This window comes from Cupressus sempervirens, chromosome 5, assembly GCF_028749045.1.
Source record: "Cupressus sempervirens isolate cs-2001-9-10 chromosome 5, ASM2874904v1, whole genome shotgun sequence".
Classification (NCBI taxonomy): domain Eukaryota; kingdom Viridiplantae; phylum Streptophyta; class Pinopsida; order Cupressales; family Cupressaceae; genus Cupressus; species Cupressus sempervirens.
The window spans coordinates 907,752,018-907,771,841 of NC_143122.1; positions in this window are offsets into that span (position 1 = coordinate 907,752,018).

Consider the following 19,824-nt stretch of genomic DNA (forward strand, 5'->3'; position numbering starts at 1 on the left):
AAAGCATCTTTGGTGGAATAGAAGGTAGAAGAAAAAATATGAAAGTTTCCACGAAGCTTAGAAAGGATCAGATAGATGCACTCAATGTTAATCTTGGTTTTCCCACAACCCTACAATAAAGATCTCTATTGTTTGAATTTCATCAAGAAGTCCTCAATGGAAGGAAAATAATGTAGTGTAAGAGAGGTAAGCTTTGCCTCAATTTGAAGTGCCCTGAACTCTTTCACTATACCAAACACGCCTTCAAGCTTGGTCCACATAGCTAGAGGGGTATTACACCCATCAAGATGAAACTGTAGACTATTAGAGACCTGTAAAGAAATCAATCCTATTGCCTCATCCATCTTGTTCCTATGTTGCATGACCTCACAAGGCCTCTGTAAAATTGGTTGCACTGCATCTAAACAAGACCACAACCCTTTTGACCGGAGAAGTCATGTCATCAAGGTCTTGGGTCAAAATTTCTAGAGAAGAAGAGGTCTCGACCATTGTTTTAGAAGGTGTTGAATTGTTTTTTAAAGAGGTTCTTATCTACATAAGTAAATAACATAAACAATATGAAAAAAAGACCTCCCACAATGCAAAAAACCGAATCCCAACTGCAAGAAGGAATGAGTAAATGAGAGAAGAGAGAAAAAGATTCAGCTTAGGATCATATGTACCTTTAAGGAATACAAATGAAAAATAGCAGACAATCTGAATAGGGCTCAAGAAGAGCTTTCTGACACTTTTTTGGGATAAAAATATAGAGCTATAACGAAAAAGTTATGCACCCCAAAAGATAGAAGTTATCAATAGACTTCAAGCATAGAAATAGGTACCAAAATAGAAAAATATCCCAAAAATACCTTCTCCATCATCTCCATTTCAAAACTAGCTTTCTGACACTTCTTCTGGATCGAAAAAGACCCCCATATGTTCAAGATATCTCAAAAAAACTAATAGGCCCCCCAAAAGCACATACAAAAGAATTATATATATATTTTTAAAAAATAAATTAAAAAAATTTCATAGCCACCAGAGTGGAGTGGCGGTGGAGGCTAGGTGGAGGGAGGGTAGCGGAGCCACGATGGTGGTGGTCGGGCGGGATGCGTCACTAGCAGCAGTGGCCAATCGAGCAACGAAGGTAGCTGGGAGCTATTGCGGTCAGCGAGATCACTGGTAGTTATCGCTACTACTAGCTATTTTAGTGACTATTAGCAATTCCACTAACTCATGTAAGCTCAAGAATGATTTTTTTGTGATTTTTAAAATAAAAATCATGCCTCAGAGTGTGTGTAGAGGTCATACGACCTTGTTGTACAATTTGTTTTTGCAACCTGGATCAACATTGTCCAAAATTGACAAACATTATATGAAAATGAGGGTTTTGATGCCTTCTAAATCCAACTGTGAGGTCTGTTTGGCCTCAAAGTGCTCCGAAAATTAGAGACCCCACTATTTTTACAAAAAAATATCTAAAAATACCAGATCTATTCTGTCAAACCCTCATTTTCTTTTTTCTCCAAATATTGAACAAGCTACAACAGGTCTAGCTCTAATAGAATGAAGGATTTGAGCAATACACAATACAAATCCACAAAGCTCGAAGAATACCTACATGTAAAACCCTGTCATAGAGAAGAAAAAAACAAGAAGAGGGAAGGATTTGCTCTAAAAATATGCAAATTGTATTCTCAGAAATGAAAAATATGAAAGATAGTTAAAAAAGATCTATCCTTATAGAAGGAGATCAAAACCCGAAAAAGGGTAACCTAAAAGGTAAAAACCATTTAATAATTACTAATTAATTATTAAATGTGAATGCATAAGTGCATAGAGTGAAATCTTAAGAAGGGAGAAAAGGTAATTTAATCAATGAAATTAAATTAACCTTTTTCTCTAACACTGAAGGATGAGAAAGGTTTGATGGGAAAAATGAACATATCATAGGAAAGCATCAAATTACTAGATGAACAACTCATAGCATATAAGAGACTAAGAGATACATCTAGCCTTGACTATACCAACCTCTCAACTACTAAAAAAGGTGAGTTATCAAAGAAGACCAAACAAAGAAATGTGAACACCAATCCAAAGCCAAAGAAACCAAAATGATATTATTGTGGAAAGCCCAGTCACACAACAAATGTATGCAGGAGAAAAAGTGGTAAGAGAAATTTTACTCCCAAATTCAATAGATATTGTTATCATTGCAACAAGTATGGACATAAAGCATCTAAATGTAGATCCAAGTCGAATCAATCATCTAAGAGGTATACATTAAATGACTACTACTAAACTTGTAATAAGTTTGGACATAAATCATAAGATTGCAAATCACAGATGAACTCTAATTGGAAACTGAGAAAGAAGGGTAATACTATTAATTGAAATTACAACACAATGTATTCATGTATTACATGCAAAAAGTATGGTCATATTATTGTTAACTACGTGAGATTATATTTGGAGGAAGATATGGCAACTAGAGAAAAACTGGCATGACATGATATAATTGTCACAAGGTTAGTTTGTTATAAACAATAGTCCATTGAGATAACTGAGAGGGGTGGGGGGTGGTAAATCAGTTATCCAATAATTAAAACAATTATTTTCTTTAAAAAAACTTAACCATTCAACCAAAGTAAACAACAACCATATAAAGATGCACATAGACAATTACACCGAATATGTTGACTAGGGAAACCCTTGATCAGAGGGAAAACTCTGGTAGGAATGATGCCTACAAGATGATGTACTAATATAAATATTCCTTGTTAGAGGATAGACCTTCATAGGAGTCTATTAGAACATTTAGTACAATGAGTCCCTATTAGGAGACTTTGAATCCCTGTTAAGAGATTCCAACCTTGTTAGGAGTTGTGCCAACCCAATTAGGAGTTGTGGTACAATGTATGCAAGAAGAGCCTACTGCTCAACCATGAAATTTCAACTACAAGAAGAGCTCACTTCTCAAACCAGTAATTTACTAGTACCTTCTTCTTTTCTCTATCTTGTCAACTAGACCAATCACTATTAGACCTTGTAGACCAAGTCACACACCTTGGATCCAAATACCAAACCTTAAATCACTCAACAAAACATTGATAATGAAGTTTGCTTCACTTTCACACTACTCTTCTCAACTTCACATTCCAAAGTCTCTACTGCTTATTGTCAAAACATAATCCTTATCATGATAAACGAAAATGTCCTTCCTTTATATTGAGTCCGTAAATTTTTTCCCAAAGTTGGTTGTTAATCCTTCTCAATTAATTATTATAGGACCATACTAAGAACACGTTACACTTAGCAATAACCTTAATGTTTTGCCTTATAACTTGAATAACTTTCTATACACACAAAATTATGAGAGTGAGCTTAGCCACACCATCCTCAACATGTCTTCTTCATGTCCTCAGCCTCGATCCTCAAGATATAAACTCTGCGAAGAGATATAAAATGTTTACCAGAATATGCCTCTGTAAACTCTATCTTAGAATAGACATCACCAAAACTTACATAACTTCATCTAAAATTATCCTTTTGTTTCTAATGTTAACTGCATATTCTAGATACTCCAAAGTATCTCCCTAACCTCAGGTGGTTATCATGCTCAACTGGCTCTTTCTAATGTTCTTCTGTCAGATACCACAGAAGACATCAAACATGCTATGTTGACATCAATGATAAACTTAGTCATGAATGTAACATATCATCATGTCATCAAAATTCATGCTTCCAACCAATCTTCCAACAATCTCCCCCTTTGGCATTGATGGCAACATAGGTGAAAAACATCTCGTTCCAAGAATACCAACAAATCTTTTCAAATCCTCTTCATCAATCAAATCTCACTTCATGCTTTATTTACCTCAATGCTTCTCCCCCATTGATGTACCTCAATGCACATAGTACCAAATTGTTATTACAAATACTGTGCTCATGCAAAACATCTTCCTCATCATACTATTTTCCTACAATACTTCTCCCCCATAGTATAATGTTTTTCATGCCATACTTCTCCCTTAATAGTGTAATGTTTTTCATGCCAATCTCTCCCCATTAACATCAGTGTCAAAGGTTTTTGCAACTAACATCTCTCCATAAAAGTCTATAAAAACTGACTAGCTAAAGTGTCAAAACACACACTTCAAAACAACATCAACAAGAGTCCTAGATGACTTTGTCCATCACAGATACTTTCCCATACAGGAAGCATCAACATCTAGTCCAGATAAACAATGGTGCTCTGTTACCTTGGATTGATGCACTATTGCATCATCTACTCTAAAGTAGTGAGGGGCATAACCCAAGCATACCTCATAAATACTCAAAAGTTTCTTTGGGAAGAGGCTTAGTGAATATATCTGCAATCTACACTTTAGTGCTCACATACTCCAATCTGATTTTCTTTTCTGCAACTTTTTCTCTCAACATATGGGTAAAAGCACAAACCTGTGTCACTGTTTATAAAGAAATGTGATATCAGAATGTGACAGTTCAACATTAATGACAAAAAAACTGGTATTTGTGTTTAAAATATGAAGATGATGTAAACTAATGAAATGTGTAGAATTGTATGAATTTTATGCCTATAATTTTTATAATTTATTTGAGTAAGAATTTATTCATTTTATTTTATTTTGAAGTCCCTTTTTTAACTGTAAAAAATATAGGATGTAGTTCCCGTCAAACAAGTATGTGCAAATCACCTTTTTTTGTTCTAATTTGAAAATATTTTATAGATGACATGTATAGCTAGTGCACAAAAAAAGAAATAATTATTTTTGATGTATATTTTCTTTGTTATAAGTACTCAAGTTTGACCTTGTCAGAATCCAATAGTTTTTTCCTCTCGTCAAAACTTCCCTATCAAATCTATACCTTCTTGAAACTAAATTACATATTCGTGAAGAGAATTCTCTCCTCTAGTGATAAATATTATTTTTTTATTTTTTTGATATGATTTACTATTTTTTTCATTTTTTGAGAGAGCATCTTCTGAAATGTTGAAATATCAACTTATAATATTTTGAGATTATAACATATTATAACTAATCAAAACACTCAAAAATTTATATAATGATGATATTGAATCTGAAATCTATAAAAGGGTATTTTTAGTTTTTTTTAAAAATTGAGTTTTGATAGAGAAATGAGATTTGACCAAAACAGGTTTTTGTATCACAAACGGTGACACAGATCTATGCTTTTACCCATATGATAATAAAAATATACTTAGTCCTCAAATGCAATACTAGACTCTTAGACATATTTACCGTGCTTGTGTTGTCACAATGAATAACAACAGGTTCACAGATTTCTATCCTTATATCCTTCAACATCTGCTTCATCCAAATAACTTGATTGCAATTATTTACTGCTATAATATACTCTGCCTCTGCTGTACTTTGAGATGCACAATCCTGCTTCTTGCTTAACCAAGAAACCAATCTTCCTCCAAGAAAGAAAGCTCCTCCACTGGTGCTCTTTCTATCATCCATACTGCCTGCCCAATCTGCATCAGTATAAGCACTTAGAGTGGAATCATTAGATTTTTCATACCATAATCCAAATTTTGAAGTTCCTTTTAGATATTTGAATATCCTTTTTACTACTGCATAATGTGCTTTTCTAGGATCAGCCTGGAATCTTGCAACAATGCCAATTGCATTTGCTATATTCGACCTTGTATGAGTCAGATATTGCAAACCTCCAATCATAGATCTGTACTGCTTCTGCTCAACAATAGGTTACTCATCTTTAGTAGATAACTTGTGTCTAGTTACCATAGGTGTTCCATCAAGTTTACATTCTTCAAAGCCAAATCTTTTCAGTAAATCCTTCAAGTACTTAATTTGAGAAATAAAGTTTCCTTCTTTATTCTATATAATCTACAATCCTAGGAAATATTTCATCTGTCCTATCATACTCATTTCAAATTCTTTCTTCATCTGTTTAGCAAACTTTTTACTTTCTTCATCATTTCCTCCAGATATGATATCATCAACAAATATTACCAAAGTCATCAAACCATCATCAGTTTCTTTCCAATATAGATTACTATCTGCCATACATTTGCTATATCTAAGCTTTGTCAAATGCTTTTCCAACCTTGCATACAAAGTTTTGGGTGCTTGCTTCAATCGATACAATGCTTTCCTCAATCTGCATACTATGTCCTTTTCATCTATGAAAGGACATCCTTCATGATGCTCAATGTATACCTCTTCTTCAAGTTCTCCATTCAAAAATTCTGACTTGACATCCATATGATATACTTTGAATTTCTTCTATACTGCATAAGCTAAGAATAGTCTTACTACTTCTATTCTAGCCACTGGAGCATGTCTCCTCATAATCTATTCCTTCTTGCTGTGAGTAACCTTTACATACCAATCTTTCTTTGTTTCTTACAACTTCTCCTTATTCATCTTGTTCCTGAAAATCCATTTAGTTCCTATCACATTCTTGTCTGCTGGTCTGGAGACCAATTCCCATGTCTCATTCTTTACTATCTGATCCAATTCCTCTTTCATAGCTTGTTTCTAGTAATCATCTTTATATGCTTCACCTACATTCTTAGGTTCAATTTGACACATCAAACATAGTTCTTCATTGACTCTGCTTCTTGTCATCACACCTTTGTATTTGCTTCTGATGATTTGTTTGGATGGGTGTTTCTTTATCATGTTCTTTGCTGAAGTAGGTGTAGGAGTTGATAAAATCCAACTCCACAGCTCACCAAGATCACCTACATGCAAATAGCTTGCTGAAAAGAAACCGAAGGAGCAAGAGCTTGAAGCAAACAATGCAAGAGAAAATATTTCACAATAGGAAAATGAAATTGCTATGTGAATGGATGAATTTACAATGAGAGAGAGACCATTTATAAAGGCCTCAAAGAAGCTTGTAGAACAAGCTGGAAGGAGGTAGAAGATAAGGTTGACAACTAAGCACTCTTCCATAAAAAAGGTGGAACATGCTAGAAGGGAACAAACTCCCATGTTGTCAACAACTCATCACTACAACTATTAACTATTAAATATTAAATAAATGCATTAGCCTAAGTAAGCTTAAATAAATAGAAAAAATAATTAATAAATAAATAATTATTTACTCTAACACCCCCCTTAAGTGCAACTTAGGGGAATGCCTTAAGCTCACAAAAAACTAAGAGAAAATGTAGAATGGGTCCTTTCAACAAGGCCATGTTAGGTACCTATGTACAATGTAAAGAAATGCAACCTCTAAAAATGGGGAAAGAGGGAAAACTTAATGGGAAAAACCCTCCCCCAAAAAGAGGTAAAAAAAATGTTGAAAAAAATATGAAGTGAAAGAAGGAAAGAAGGCCTCAACAACACCCCTCAAGGACAACTTCTACTAGAAATGTTTCAAGAGACTCTCAAAACCATAAGTACAACCAGCCCCCCCCATGAGAATAGTCACCAAAGCCCCCCTAGAATGATGGAGCTCCTGTAGAAATGACCAAACCAATGAAACTCCAATGCGAAAGGAACAAGGGCAGATAATAAGGGAACCCCTAAATGAGAGGGGAAACTGGAAGGCCTAGCTGATGCCCAAAGGAGAAAGTATGATGATCCTGAAAGGGAATCCCCAAGGTAGGTGTGATGACACTGTCATGAATGTCCTCTGTAGTATCCACAACAAGTGCACCTGGAGGCTCAATGAATGGAGCTGGAGGATCAGGTAGAGTAGAAGAAGAATCCTGTAGAAGAGAAAAGTCCTCAACTGGATGTAGTGTGGTAGTCAAAACAGGGATCTCAGGAACAATACAAAGGTTCAAGTATCCTGACTGCACCACATGATGCTCCTGTGAAAGAGAAGAAGTGTGCTCCAACAACGGAGATAGTGGACCAAAGTGTGAGAAGGTGTAGAGACAAGTGGAAGGATCAACTGCCCCTATAGCAATAAGACCTCCTGTTACAAAATCTCGAATGAAGACTGAATCAACAGTGAACTCAACTGTCTTCCCTGATCCATTGCATGTAATCTGAGAAATCGAGAGAAGGTTGGCAGACGAAGATGGAACATATAATACATCATTGAATATACCATCCTAGATGTGAACTGAACCTTTCCCATAGACTGGTAGTGTAGTGTTATTCCCCATGAGAATATGAGGAATAAGAGAAGCCTCAAGAGTAGAGAAGACACCTTAAGAAGATGTCATATGGTGAGAAGCACCTGAATCCAGTATCCAAGGAACTTGCGAAGGAGATGCAATTGTATCTTGTAATGCATGACCCTTTCCAAGATCTGATGTAGATGGAAAAGATGTGGAAGAAGACTGAAAGGCAGACCCCTGTGAGGTAGAAGAGGATGGAGAAGAAACAATGCTCTTCTAAAGAAGAGCTTGCAAATCTGCAATTTGTTTCTCATAGCCATCAAATCTCTTCTGAAAACAATGTGCCTCATCATGAGATCCTTTCCAAAAATAGGAACAGGTAGGAGTCTCAGTCTTCTTTTTCTCCTTCTTCTTAGAAGATGATGAACTAGTAGAAGAGCGATTTGATATCTGCTTCGACTTCTACTCTTGTGTATCCTTGACAAGCAATGCTTGTGACTATGAACCTGAAAGTGAATCTATCTGATTGATCTTGGACTATTCATGAGTTAACTGATCACAAAATATCTCAAATGAAGGCATCCTGTGTCTGTCACCCAAGGCATCCATAGTGGAGTAGAAATTAGAAGAGAAGATCTGATATTGGCCTCTCAACTTTTAGAGTATAAAAAAGATACACTCATGATCTATCTTGGTTTCCCACATCCCTGCAAAAGTGTACGCAAAGATTTGAATTTCATCAAGAAGTCCTCAATGGTAGGAAAGTTGTCGGGTGTCAAAGAAGTCAACTTTGCATCAAGCTGAAGTGCCCAAAACTCATTCACTGTGCCAAACAAAGTCTAAAATTTGAGCCAATAAGCCCCTGGAGTGGTCAAACCATCTAAGTGAAATAGTAGACTGTCTAAAATATTCAGTGCAATCAATCCCATGGCCTCATCCATTTTATTCCTGTGTTGAAGAACCTCAAAAGGGCATGTAAGAACAGGTTGATTCTCATCAAGAAATGACCATAAGCCCCTTGACATGAGAAGCCTAGTCATTTGTGCCTTCTAGGTGTGATAATTGTGTGGCATGAGATGGGTCAAAGATGGATCCGCTATTGAGAGAAGAAGACAAAAGTAGAATGGTCTATTCTAAAGTAAATTATAGAAAAGAAAATGCTCCCCCCCACAATGTATAAATTGGGCACTCTTTACTTAGTGCAATTACAATAGCCAATTTAGGGCCTATTTTTGAAAGTAGTATTTCTTTCTACTGTACCTATAATCTAATTTCAGATTTGGAAAGTAGACAAAAAAAAAAAACTTTCAAAAAAAAAAAAAGAACCTAATTATGTGTTTAGATGAGCTCGTACTAAGTAGTTGAAGTGGCAAAAATCAGAAATTGTGAGTTGTAGAAAAACTCAAGAATAGAGATCTCAAACCACCTACACCAATGTGTAGATCACAAAATCCTACCCCAAAACAAAATAAAGTTGCTCAAAAAAAATGAGTCCATATGAGGGAGCACTATTTGAAAATCACCTTTGTAGTTATTTTTTCTGAATCACCACTGTCACACCTCCAAAAAATAAAGAAAAAATCCCAAAAAAAAATAGATCTATTATGTCAAATCCTCTTTCTCATTTTTCTGCAAATACTGAAAAAATGCTCTTCCTCTTGATTGAAGAAAAAAATCACAAACAAGGTAGGGTTTGTGTCTCCGAATCATGGCTTCAAAAATTCTTTAGACCAAGAAGCAGCAGGGAGGCTTTGATACCATGTAGGAGTTGATAAAATCCAACTCCACAGCTTGCCAAGATCACCTGCATGCAAATAGCTTGCTGAAAAGAAACCAAAAGAGCAAGAGCTTGAAGCAAACAATGCAAGAGAAAATATTTCACAATGGGAAAATGAAATTGCTATGTGAATGGATGAATTTACAATGAGAGAGTGACCGCTTATAAAGGCCTCAAGGAAGTTTGTAGAACAAGCTGGAAGGAGGTAGAAGATAAGGTTGACAACTAAGCACTCTTCCACAAAAAAAGGTGGAATATGCTAGAAGGGAACAAACTCCCATGTTGTCAACAACTCATCACTGCAACTATTAACTACTACATATTAAATAATGCATTAACCTAAGTAAGATTAAGTAAATAGAATAAATAAATAATTATTTACTCTAATAGTAGGAGTTGTTATCTCAACTCTTGGCTCAATTGAAGGTTCTGATCTTTGTTCCTACCTTTTCTCTCCTTCATTCTGCAAATCACTGTTAGTCTCAAGAAATACTTCATCATTCCTTGGCCTAGTAAGAACATCATCATCTAAATTGTAATAAACTATTCTCTCTTGAACTCTGAATTTCTCATCAATTCTCACATTTACACTTTACATAATAGATTTAGTTCTTTGATTATGACATCTATAAGACTTGCTTTTCAATGAATAACCAAGAAACATACCTTCATCACTTCTAGCATCAAAATTACCAATGTCATCATCTCTCTTTATATAACACTCACTTCCAAATATTTTGAAATATTTAACTGTAGGTGAGTGACCAAACCATAGTTCATAAGGTGTCCTGTTTGTGTCCTTCCCAACTTGCACTCTATTCATAGTATAGACTGCTATATTCACAAATCCTCTCCAAAATGTCTTGGATACATCATTCTTTGCTAACATAGCTCTTGCAACTTCTATAACAGACTTGTTTCTCTTTTCTACAACTCCATTTTGTTTGGGGGTTCTTAGAGCTGATAAATGTCTTTTAATTCCATTTTCTTCACAAAACATGTTAAACTCATTCAAAGTAAATTCTCCTCCTCTATTTGATCTCAAACATTTAATCTTTACACCAGATTCATTCTCAACTCTATTCTTAAATATCTTGAATTTTTCAAATGCCTCAGATTTCTCTTTAAGAAATGCAACCCACATCATTCTAGAAAAATCATCAACTAGAATCATAAAATACCTTTCACCATAGAATCCTGTAGTCTTTGTAGGACCATTGAGATCTGTGTGTACAATCTCCAACTTCACTATAGTGGTAAACTTCTTGATAGAAAAAGAAGTCCTGTTATGCTTCGCCAAAACACACTCCTTGCAAATAGTATTAGTAGGCTTCACAATCTTCGACAAATCTCTAACAACAAATACTCTACTAGTTTTCACAATACTATCAAAGTTTATATGAAATAATCTCTTATGCCATAACCAACTATCATCTACCTTTGCAACCAAACGTGTCATTTCAGTAGGATTCAACTAAAATACATTACCTCTAGATTTGGTTCCTATTCAAATTACCTTTCCATTTTTATCTTTGATCATACATGTTTTTTCTATGAACTACAATTGATAAGCTTTGTCTACTAGTTGTCCAACACTCAAAAGATTGTGCTTTAAACCATCAACAAAGTATACATCCTCAATATTAGTTTTACCATCAAGAGTTATAGATCCAATACCTTTTACTTGACATGCCACATTGTTTCCAACTCTAAAATTCCTCCATCCTGACTTTTGAAGTCAAAAAACTTGTTCATATCACCAATCATATGATGTGAAAAACCATTGTCAATTATCTAATTAGATTTATTTTCAACCTATGATATCAATGCGACCTTCTCTAGAATTTCTTCTTTAATTGCCACAAATCCAATTACATCATTACTAGCACTTAATGCTTGTTCATCAGAATCATTATCCTCATTTGAATATAGACAATCTTTGTCTTTTCTAGGTTTATGATTTCTCTTATACTTTTTCTCCCTTTTAGGACACTTAGATGCATAATGACCATATTAATCACAAGTACAACATTTAAAGAATTTCTTACCTCCTTTCTCTCTTCTTACCAGAAGGGCTACTGCTTCATCAATCTTATTGCCTTCTTCAGATTTTCTATTGCTAGCAAAATCTCCTCTAGCACTTGTGCTCCTTGATAGACTAGGTCGAATGTTCAAGGCATTGAAAGGTTGTTTTTGTTCTGGTCAATTCTCTGGACTATCTAAGTTCATTCTCAACTACTTTAGGTCTTCCAAACAAAGTCTCCTTTGTGAAGTCTTTGGTGCATGATATCAACAACTGTATCATCTAAACTGCTAACTTGAATGGTGGAGTTAGAGTCTTTAATATCTTCTATATAACCTCATGATCTTCTTTGGTTTCTCCTTGATCTTTAATAGCTACAGTAATTTCTGATATCATACCTAAATATGTTCTTATAGATTCATCTTCCATCATCTTAGCATCTTGAAATGCACAAATCCAACTTTGTAGCCTTAAAATTTTAGAATGTGCATCACCTTCAAAACTATCTTCCAAAGCTTTCCAAATTAAATGCAAAGTAGCAAGTGATTTTACCTGATTGTACTCAATTTCAAAAAGTGCAGTCAATAGTGCTTCCCTAGCTCTCATGTCACACATGAAAATATCTCTTTTTGCATCCGAGCAACTTTCCAAATCCTTTTCTTTAATGATTGTCTTCTCTAATTTTGTCAAGATCCAATATCTCATACCCATACACAACAAATGTGTCATCATCTTTTCCTTCCAGCTATCATAATTTGTTCCATCAAACTTTAGACTATCTTTCTTGAATATATTCATCATGGATCTCCCAAAGTTGTTAAATTTTTTCTTCAAATACCTGATGCTCTGATACCAATTGTTAGAAATAATAGTCCACCAAGATAACTAAGAGGGGGGAGGGGGGTGAATCAGTTATCCAATAATTACAAAAATTATCTTCTTTAAACAAGCTTAACCATTCAACCAAAATAAACAACAACCATATAAAGATGCACATAGACAATTACATCAGATATGTTGACAAGGGAAACCCTTGATCAGAGGGAAATAAATATTCTTTGCTATAGGATAGACCCTGTTAGGAGTCTGTTAAAACATTTAGGACAATGAGTCCTTGTTAGGAGACTTTGAATCCTTGTCAAGAGATTCTAACAATGTTAGGAGTTGTGCCAAGCCTATTAGGAGTTGTGGTACAATGTACATAAGAAGAGCCCACTGCCCAAACATGCAATTTCAACTACAAGAAGAGCTCACTACTCAAACAAGTAATTTACTGATATCTTCTTCTTTCCTCTATCCTTTCCTTTTTCCTGTCAATTGGACCAATCATTGTTAGACCTTGTAGACTAGGTCACAAACCTCAGATCCAAATACCAAACCTCGGATCATTTAGCAAAAACTTTGACAATGAAGTTTTCTTCACTTTTGCTCTACTCTTCTCAACTTCACATTCCACACTCTCTACTGCTTATTGTCAATACATAATCCTTATTATGATAAAGGAAAATGTCCTTCCTTTATATCGAGTCCATTAAAAAATTCCCTGAGTCAGTTGTTAATCCTTCTCAATTAATTATTATAGGACCATACTAAGAACACGTTAAACTTAGCGATAACCTTAATCTTCTGCCTTGTAACTTGAATAACTTTTCATACACATAACATTATGACGAATGAGCTTAGCCACTTCATCCTCAACATGTCTTCTTCATGTCCTCAACCTCAATCCTCAAGATATCAAATCTGCTAAGAGATATAACAAGTTTAGAAGAACATGCCTCTATAAACTCTATCTTAGAACAAACATCACCAAAACTTACATAACTTCTTCTAGACTTATCCTTTCTGATTTTGACATTAACTACATTTTCTAGATATTCCAAAGTATCTCCCATAACCTTGAGTAGTTATCATGCTCAATTAGCCATTCATACCAACTTAATCTTTTCGCTATTTTTCTATTAGATACCATAGAAGACATCAAATGTGCTATGTTGACATCAATGACAAACTCAGTCATGAATGTAACATATCATCATGTCATCAACATTCATTCTTCCACCCAATCTTCCAACATAGTCATCTAAGAAGGAACTATAGAAACTGAGTCTCAATACCAAATCATGAAAATCCTAAAGGTAAAGGAAAAATGGGTGCATATGAAATGCATGGACAAATGAATAGGAAATGGTTAAGGAAGATGGAAGAAAATAAGACTTCAAGTGCAAAGAATGAGGACACCTCATCCAATGGATCAATTAAAACCTCCACCTCTAACTAAAACAAATAAGGATGTTAGGAACTATATTATCATTGAAAATTCCAACACCAATTCCAAGAATCAAATGAAAGGAAGTCCATATAAGCATTACATTTGATGCACTAGGATAATATATGTAGTGTGGAAATACTAAAATCAATCAAATTTAATTGAGCTATTCAGTGACCATGTGCCAATAGTAGCAACCAGGTTTATAGCACCAAAGGCAAGATTTCACTCTACCCAAGTATGAATCAAGACTACTATGTCACCCGAGAAACTTTGGAAGCTTGTGATGACTGAGTTACTAGAGGTTTTTGAGTTCATTAAATACAAAAAAGAGTAGTTTACAATGCATTTAGTGTTTCCTAAATGTCAAAAAGGGTTATTTAATTTATATAATGGGTTTTCAATTTTCATTATTTACCTTGCATTGAAATAGATAAGAGTGCGATAAGAGTAATTAGAGAAAAGAATCAATTTTAGAAGAATTTGAGGCAATATTTCAACAATGAATTCAAGAGAGAAGTGAGTTGGAAGAAATCGATTGAGATGATTAAGTATTTGCTAAAACCCTATTGTATGAAAAATGGCTTCTAGCTCCAAAAATGTGAACACACAAACAAAGTTGAAGTACAATCCAATCAAATTGATCTAAAATGAGGCATGTGGAGAACTTAAGTACAAGTTATATCCAGATATCACCACACAAACTGATAAGGTGGGTGCTCTATCTGCTATACTAACTAGGGTTTTACTCATAAATTATGTACAATCATTTTATCATTGTCAAATTGGAGAAGTGGGAGACCTAAATATACATGAAGTTTATAGTCAAATGTGTGTTGATGGAAAACTAAAAAGAGGAATTTAAATATTTGGAATCAATAGAACTTACTCATAACCTAAACGGTTTGCAAAATTTCAAAACATGTTGGATTGGGTTTGTGTTGAGTCAAGTTTATGATATGCATGTGTGGTTGGATGCACCGATGAAGATAACCAAATATGTAATCTATATGATTATTGGATATCCTGTTATTTATAAAGTGAAAACTAGTAGAATGATGCCCAAGGGAGAAATAGAACAAAATACAAAGGCTCAATAGGACAATTTAGGAATGAAAGTGGACACAATTGAGGATTTAGACATAAATTTTGGTGTCTATGTAGTTGCATATAAAATATTCCAATCTAGTAGATATAACAATGTTCCATGCATGGTGGTTGACTTAGGATAAAAAATTGTAAAGAAAGCTCACAAGTATGATATTACCGAGTTGTAGTTGACGTAATTGACTAATAACATGAACACCATCTATGTAGCCAAGTCAAACATGTGCAAATTTGGTTCTCTTTTGGTATGTATATTCTTTTACATGCAAAACCACTATCTTGATATTGGTGAAGCCAATTATAAAAAAAGATACTCTAGTTGTCTATCAAATTAATGAGTACATTCAAACACTAGGTAATAGTTTTGAGAGTGTGATGAATGAGTATTTTTAAAATTTCAAGGGGAGACAAGATACCCTTAGCCCTAGTTGAGGAATATCACAATGAGATTTGTTTCCTAGTTGATATTGACCGTGTTATTGTAAAAGTTGTTAAGTGTAGGGTTGTATGGCTCAAATCCTTAGAATATGAAGTTAATATTGATCACGTAGTAACAAGAATTAGTTTATTGCTAAATGAACCTGTTAGTCCTAGAGCTCCCAATTTTTGGACTTATAAAGTTACAAAGAATTTTTTTACTATGAATATGGTTATACTAAAGATGGAGAGAAAGGCTAAGAAATAACGAAGAATCTAGACTCCACATTCAATGAAGGTTAAGGAAATGAACCACTAACGATCACCAAGAAGAAAGGAAAAGATGAAGCTGATGGAAATAGAAAGGCAATAGTTATTGTTGAGCCTCAATCATCAACAGGTAAGAAGATGACTATTACTTCTATCCCTACAAGCCCCAAGATCACATGATCTAGAACCTAAGAAAATCAAGATGCCACAGTAAAGAAAGGTGTTGTGAAAATTAAAAAGCCTTCTACACAATAGGTCAAGACTTCACAAAAAAGAAAGCTAGCCCTTGATTCCTCAAGTAAATAGGCCACGAGACCAAATTAGAGGAGAAGAAATTTGATTTTGAAAGATGATGAAGAGGAAGGAGAGGACAATGACTGTAAAAAATATGATGAACGAGAAAAATCAAGTCTCCTATGCCCAAAAGACAAAAGATATTGATGAGATAACCAATACAATAATGAATGGTAAAGGTCTTGAAACTTTGAATACTATAAATATGAGTCAATGAGTGAACAGGATAAAAGAAATGTGGAAGGAGTGGTGATAGTTATGATGACTAGAGTCAACTAATCACCTTTAGAGATTGACAATCAAAATTCCTAATGAACTATATTAGAAGATTGATAGTAGATGAAAATATGCCTTGAATACCGAGAAGGAAATGAGAAATAAATCATTAGCATATATTATACCCAAATTTGGCCTAGAGGATATTATTAATGCTCTAAAGAAACATGAGAAAAAGGTTTATTAAAAAATTTAGAGCTCTTTATGTTTTATCTAGTCAATTGAATTTTGTGGATGAACACTGTAAGATGATATGGGAGAAAATTTATAAAATTAAAGATCCAAATGCAACAATAGATGTTGATGATACTTATACTGAGAAAATATTTGAAGTTGACATTCAAGAGGATGAATTTGACACTATTCCCCACAAGATTTTTCTAATAATGTACCTACAATGGTCAAAGATATTACTATAAAAATATACATGAAAAAACTATAAAAGATATTCCTAACGAGGATCCTATCAAGAAGATAATGAAAGATGAGGAATGTATAGTGACTACCAAGATAGAGATGGAGGGATCAACATTAGATGAATATGTACATGCATGTATACCTTGTTTTGATCCAATCATTCAATAAATAAAAGAGTTCCCCAAACCCACAGATCAAAATGAAAATGATACACCTATTGGATCCTTATGCATGTCACTAGATACTAAAGTAAACACCAAGGGTCTCGAAACATGAGGTGAAACTGAGTAACAAGGACAACAAACACAAGGGGGAAACACAAAAGGAAATACTAGAGATGATGAAAATGATACTGAATATGTTCAAATAAGAGGTGACTCCATGGAGCATAATACAAATAATTATGCAATAGGTGATCAAGCACCAACTCATAGACCTCCGAGTGAGGGAATAATTGGGCAAGGCCAAATTATAAATAAAGAATCATTAAACAGTACATGCTTTACATCCCTAAGGAATATATCTAGTTTTACAATTGATCCAAAATTCTTAGAGACACAAGTGTTGAAGCTAATTGAAGTCAAAGGGCATGAGCTATTGAGTAAAGAGACAAAGGATAATAAAGATAATGGATCACCAAGCATGGCATTAGTACCATTTAGACCACAAAAATCTATTGATAATGATGGGGACACAACCCAAGCACAGAATGGACAGAACAAGAAAGGGAAAATTTTATTAACTATGAAAATATGCTAGTACACTTAGTGCAGAGAAATAGACTCCAAAACATGCCCTATGAGCTTACAATAGCATAAATCTGGAGATAATTTCTTCTCCTAGTACCGTCTCTCAAACTCCACTCTGTTTTACAATGCCAGAAATGTCCTTAAATAGACCCCAAAGGGTTAAGGATTAGAAATACATTCTAGAAAGTGCTAGTTGGCATCCACCGACCAAATAGAAGGCTCCAAAAGTCGCGTTAGAAGTCGGTGCAAAACTAGAAGAATCCAAAAACGATAATCGAACTTTCAGGAGGCATAACTTTTGAACCGTAGCTCTGTTTGACGAATCGTTTACATTTTCAAAAAGATCTCGAAGCGCTCTATAGCCCTATGGACCATCTTCGCTCATCCCCCATTTTCAGCCCTGTACGAGGTCATTTAATGCCCTGAACTTGAATTTGAAGCATTCTTAGGAGGTCTCCAAAAACTAAAAAACTACAATAACTTTCAAACCGTGCAGCCTTTTGACCTGATTTTTTTTTTGGAATATTCTAAATTACAATTTTAATCCTCCCTCCAATTTACACATTCTAATCCACCATAATTATGGATCAATTACATAGTCCTATTTTTTTAGCATTTACACGTATCCCAAGGTGCTCAAATACTCTAACCTAGAACACTGATAGTGGCACTGTGAGAGTTAGAACCTTTATTTGACCCAAATGGCTATCCAAAATTGAAAACACATGAAATATAAACTAAGTCTAAGTACATTTTTTTGGGTGACATAGGATTTCCCTTATACCTCTGGATGCTCCTACATCAGATAATAAAGAAAAGATGAAGGTAGAATGACAAGAAAAGATGAAGGTATAATAAAAAAATAGAGATGATAACTAAAATGCAAAACTAGGAAATTCAAGTTCCTTAACCGCAAAGAGTGTCATTGAGCACCAGTAAAGGGAAGAAGCTTAAGAGAAATAAGGATTCACATGCACATTGGTAAGACCTAGTCACCCTTGAAGAGGAGATTACTAGCCTAAGCTAAGATCCTAACACTCTTGATGATGAGAAAATAGCTATTTATTTAGAGCTATGTGAAAGAAAGAAGGAGCAAGCAAGGCTAAGGAAAGAGTGTAAAAAGGTGCTACATGATGTCAAATATATACTCTTAGACATTGCACCTAGAATGGATTTGAATGAGAATGCACCTACTTGGACCAAATAGTACAAATTGTTGAAATTTGAATACTCTAGATATTGATACAAGCAATCTATTAATTGAGAGAGTTGAAAATAAGTTTGAAAATAAAGTGTTGGAGAAATTCTATACAAAGATTGCTATTGAACAAGTGATTCTATATACTTATATTACAATAGTGGAGATTATTGTTCAAAATCTTTCACTATTATTTCAAAAGTTATGTAATATTCCATTCAAAATTCAAGTAGTTAAAGATAAATTAAGGAAAATAGATGAAGAAATGAAATCAAGTGCAAATGCATCAAGCAAGGACCCAAGTATTATAATCAACCAAAAATGGTCTTCTAGACTATTAGCCCCCTTCTCAACATTTTTTCTAAATTATTAAATTATTTGACTAGATCAAATATTTAAAAATTAATTTATCTAATTTTACCCTATAGTTTGATCACTACATCGTAAGTTCATATTTAATTAAAAGGAAAATTCCCCCCCTTTAATTAAATAAAGGAGCCCTTTCACCTCTTATCCTAAGTTACACACATAAAGTATTTTCCACAATTTATAAATAAAAGAAAAGACCTTTTGTCTCACATGGATATGTAAAGTCAACTCTTTCTTATTGGTGGAAATGATCTTGCACATGGATCATGAAAAATCCAATTCCCCACCCTTGATTAGATCTTCTTTCCTCATGATATCCACCATCCACACTTCTTTAAAATGGAGAGCTCTCTCCTCATCTAAGGATCTATATCTTTGCATTAATGTTATGTTGTAGGTTTTTCTATAGGTACTCTTGAGCTCTTGGAGACTTCATGGCTACACTCTCATTCTTGTTTATCATTCTAGTGAATTTTATAGTGCATCAACATAGTATTTCTTTATGGATTAGTGTAACAAACTTAATTTAATTAGAGGAATTGTAACACTTGCATATTGTTAATTTGGTTTGAATTCTCTTTCTA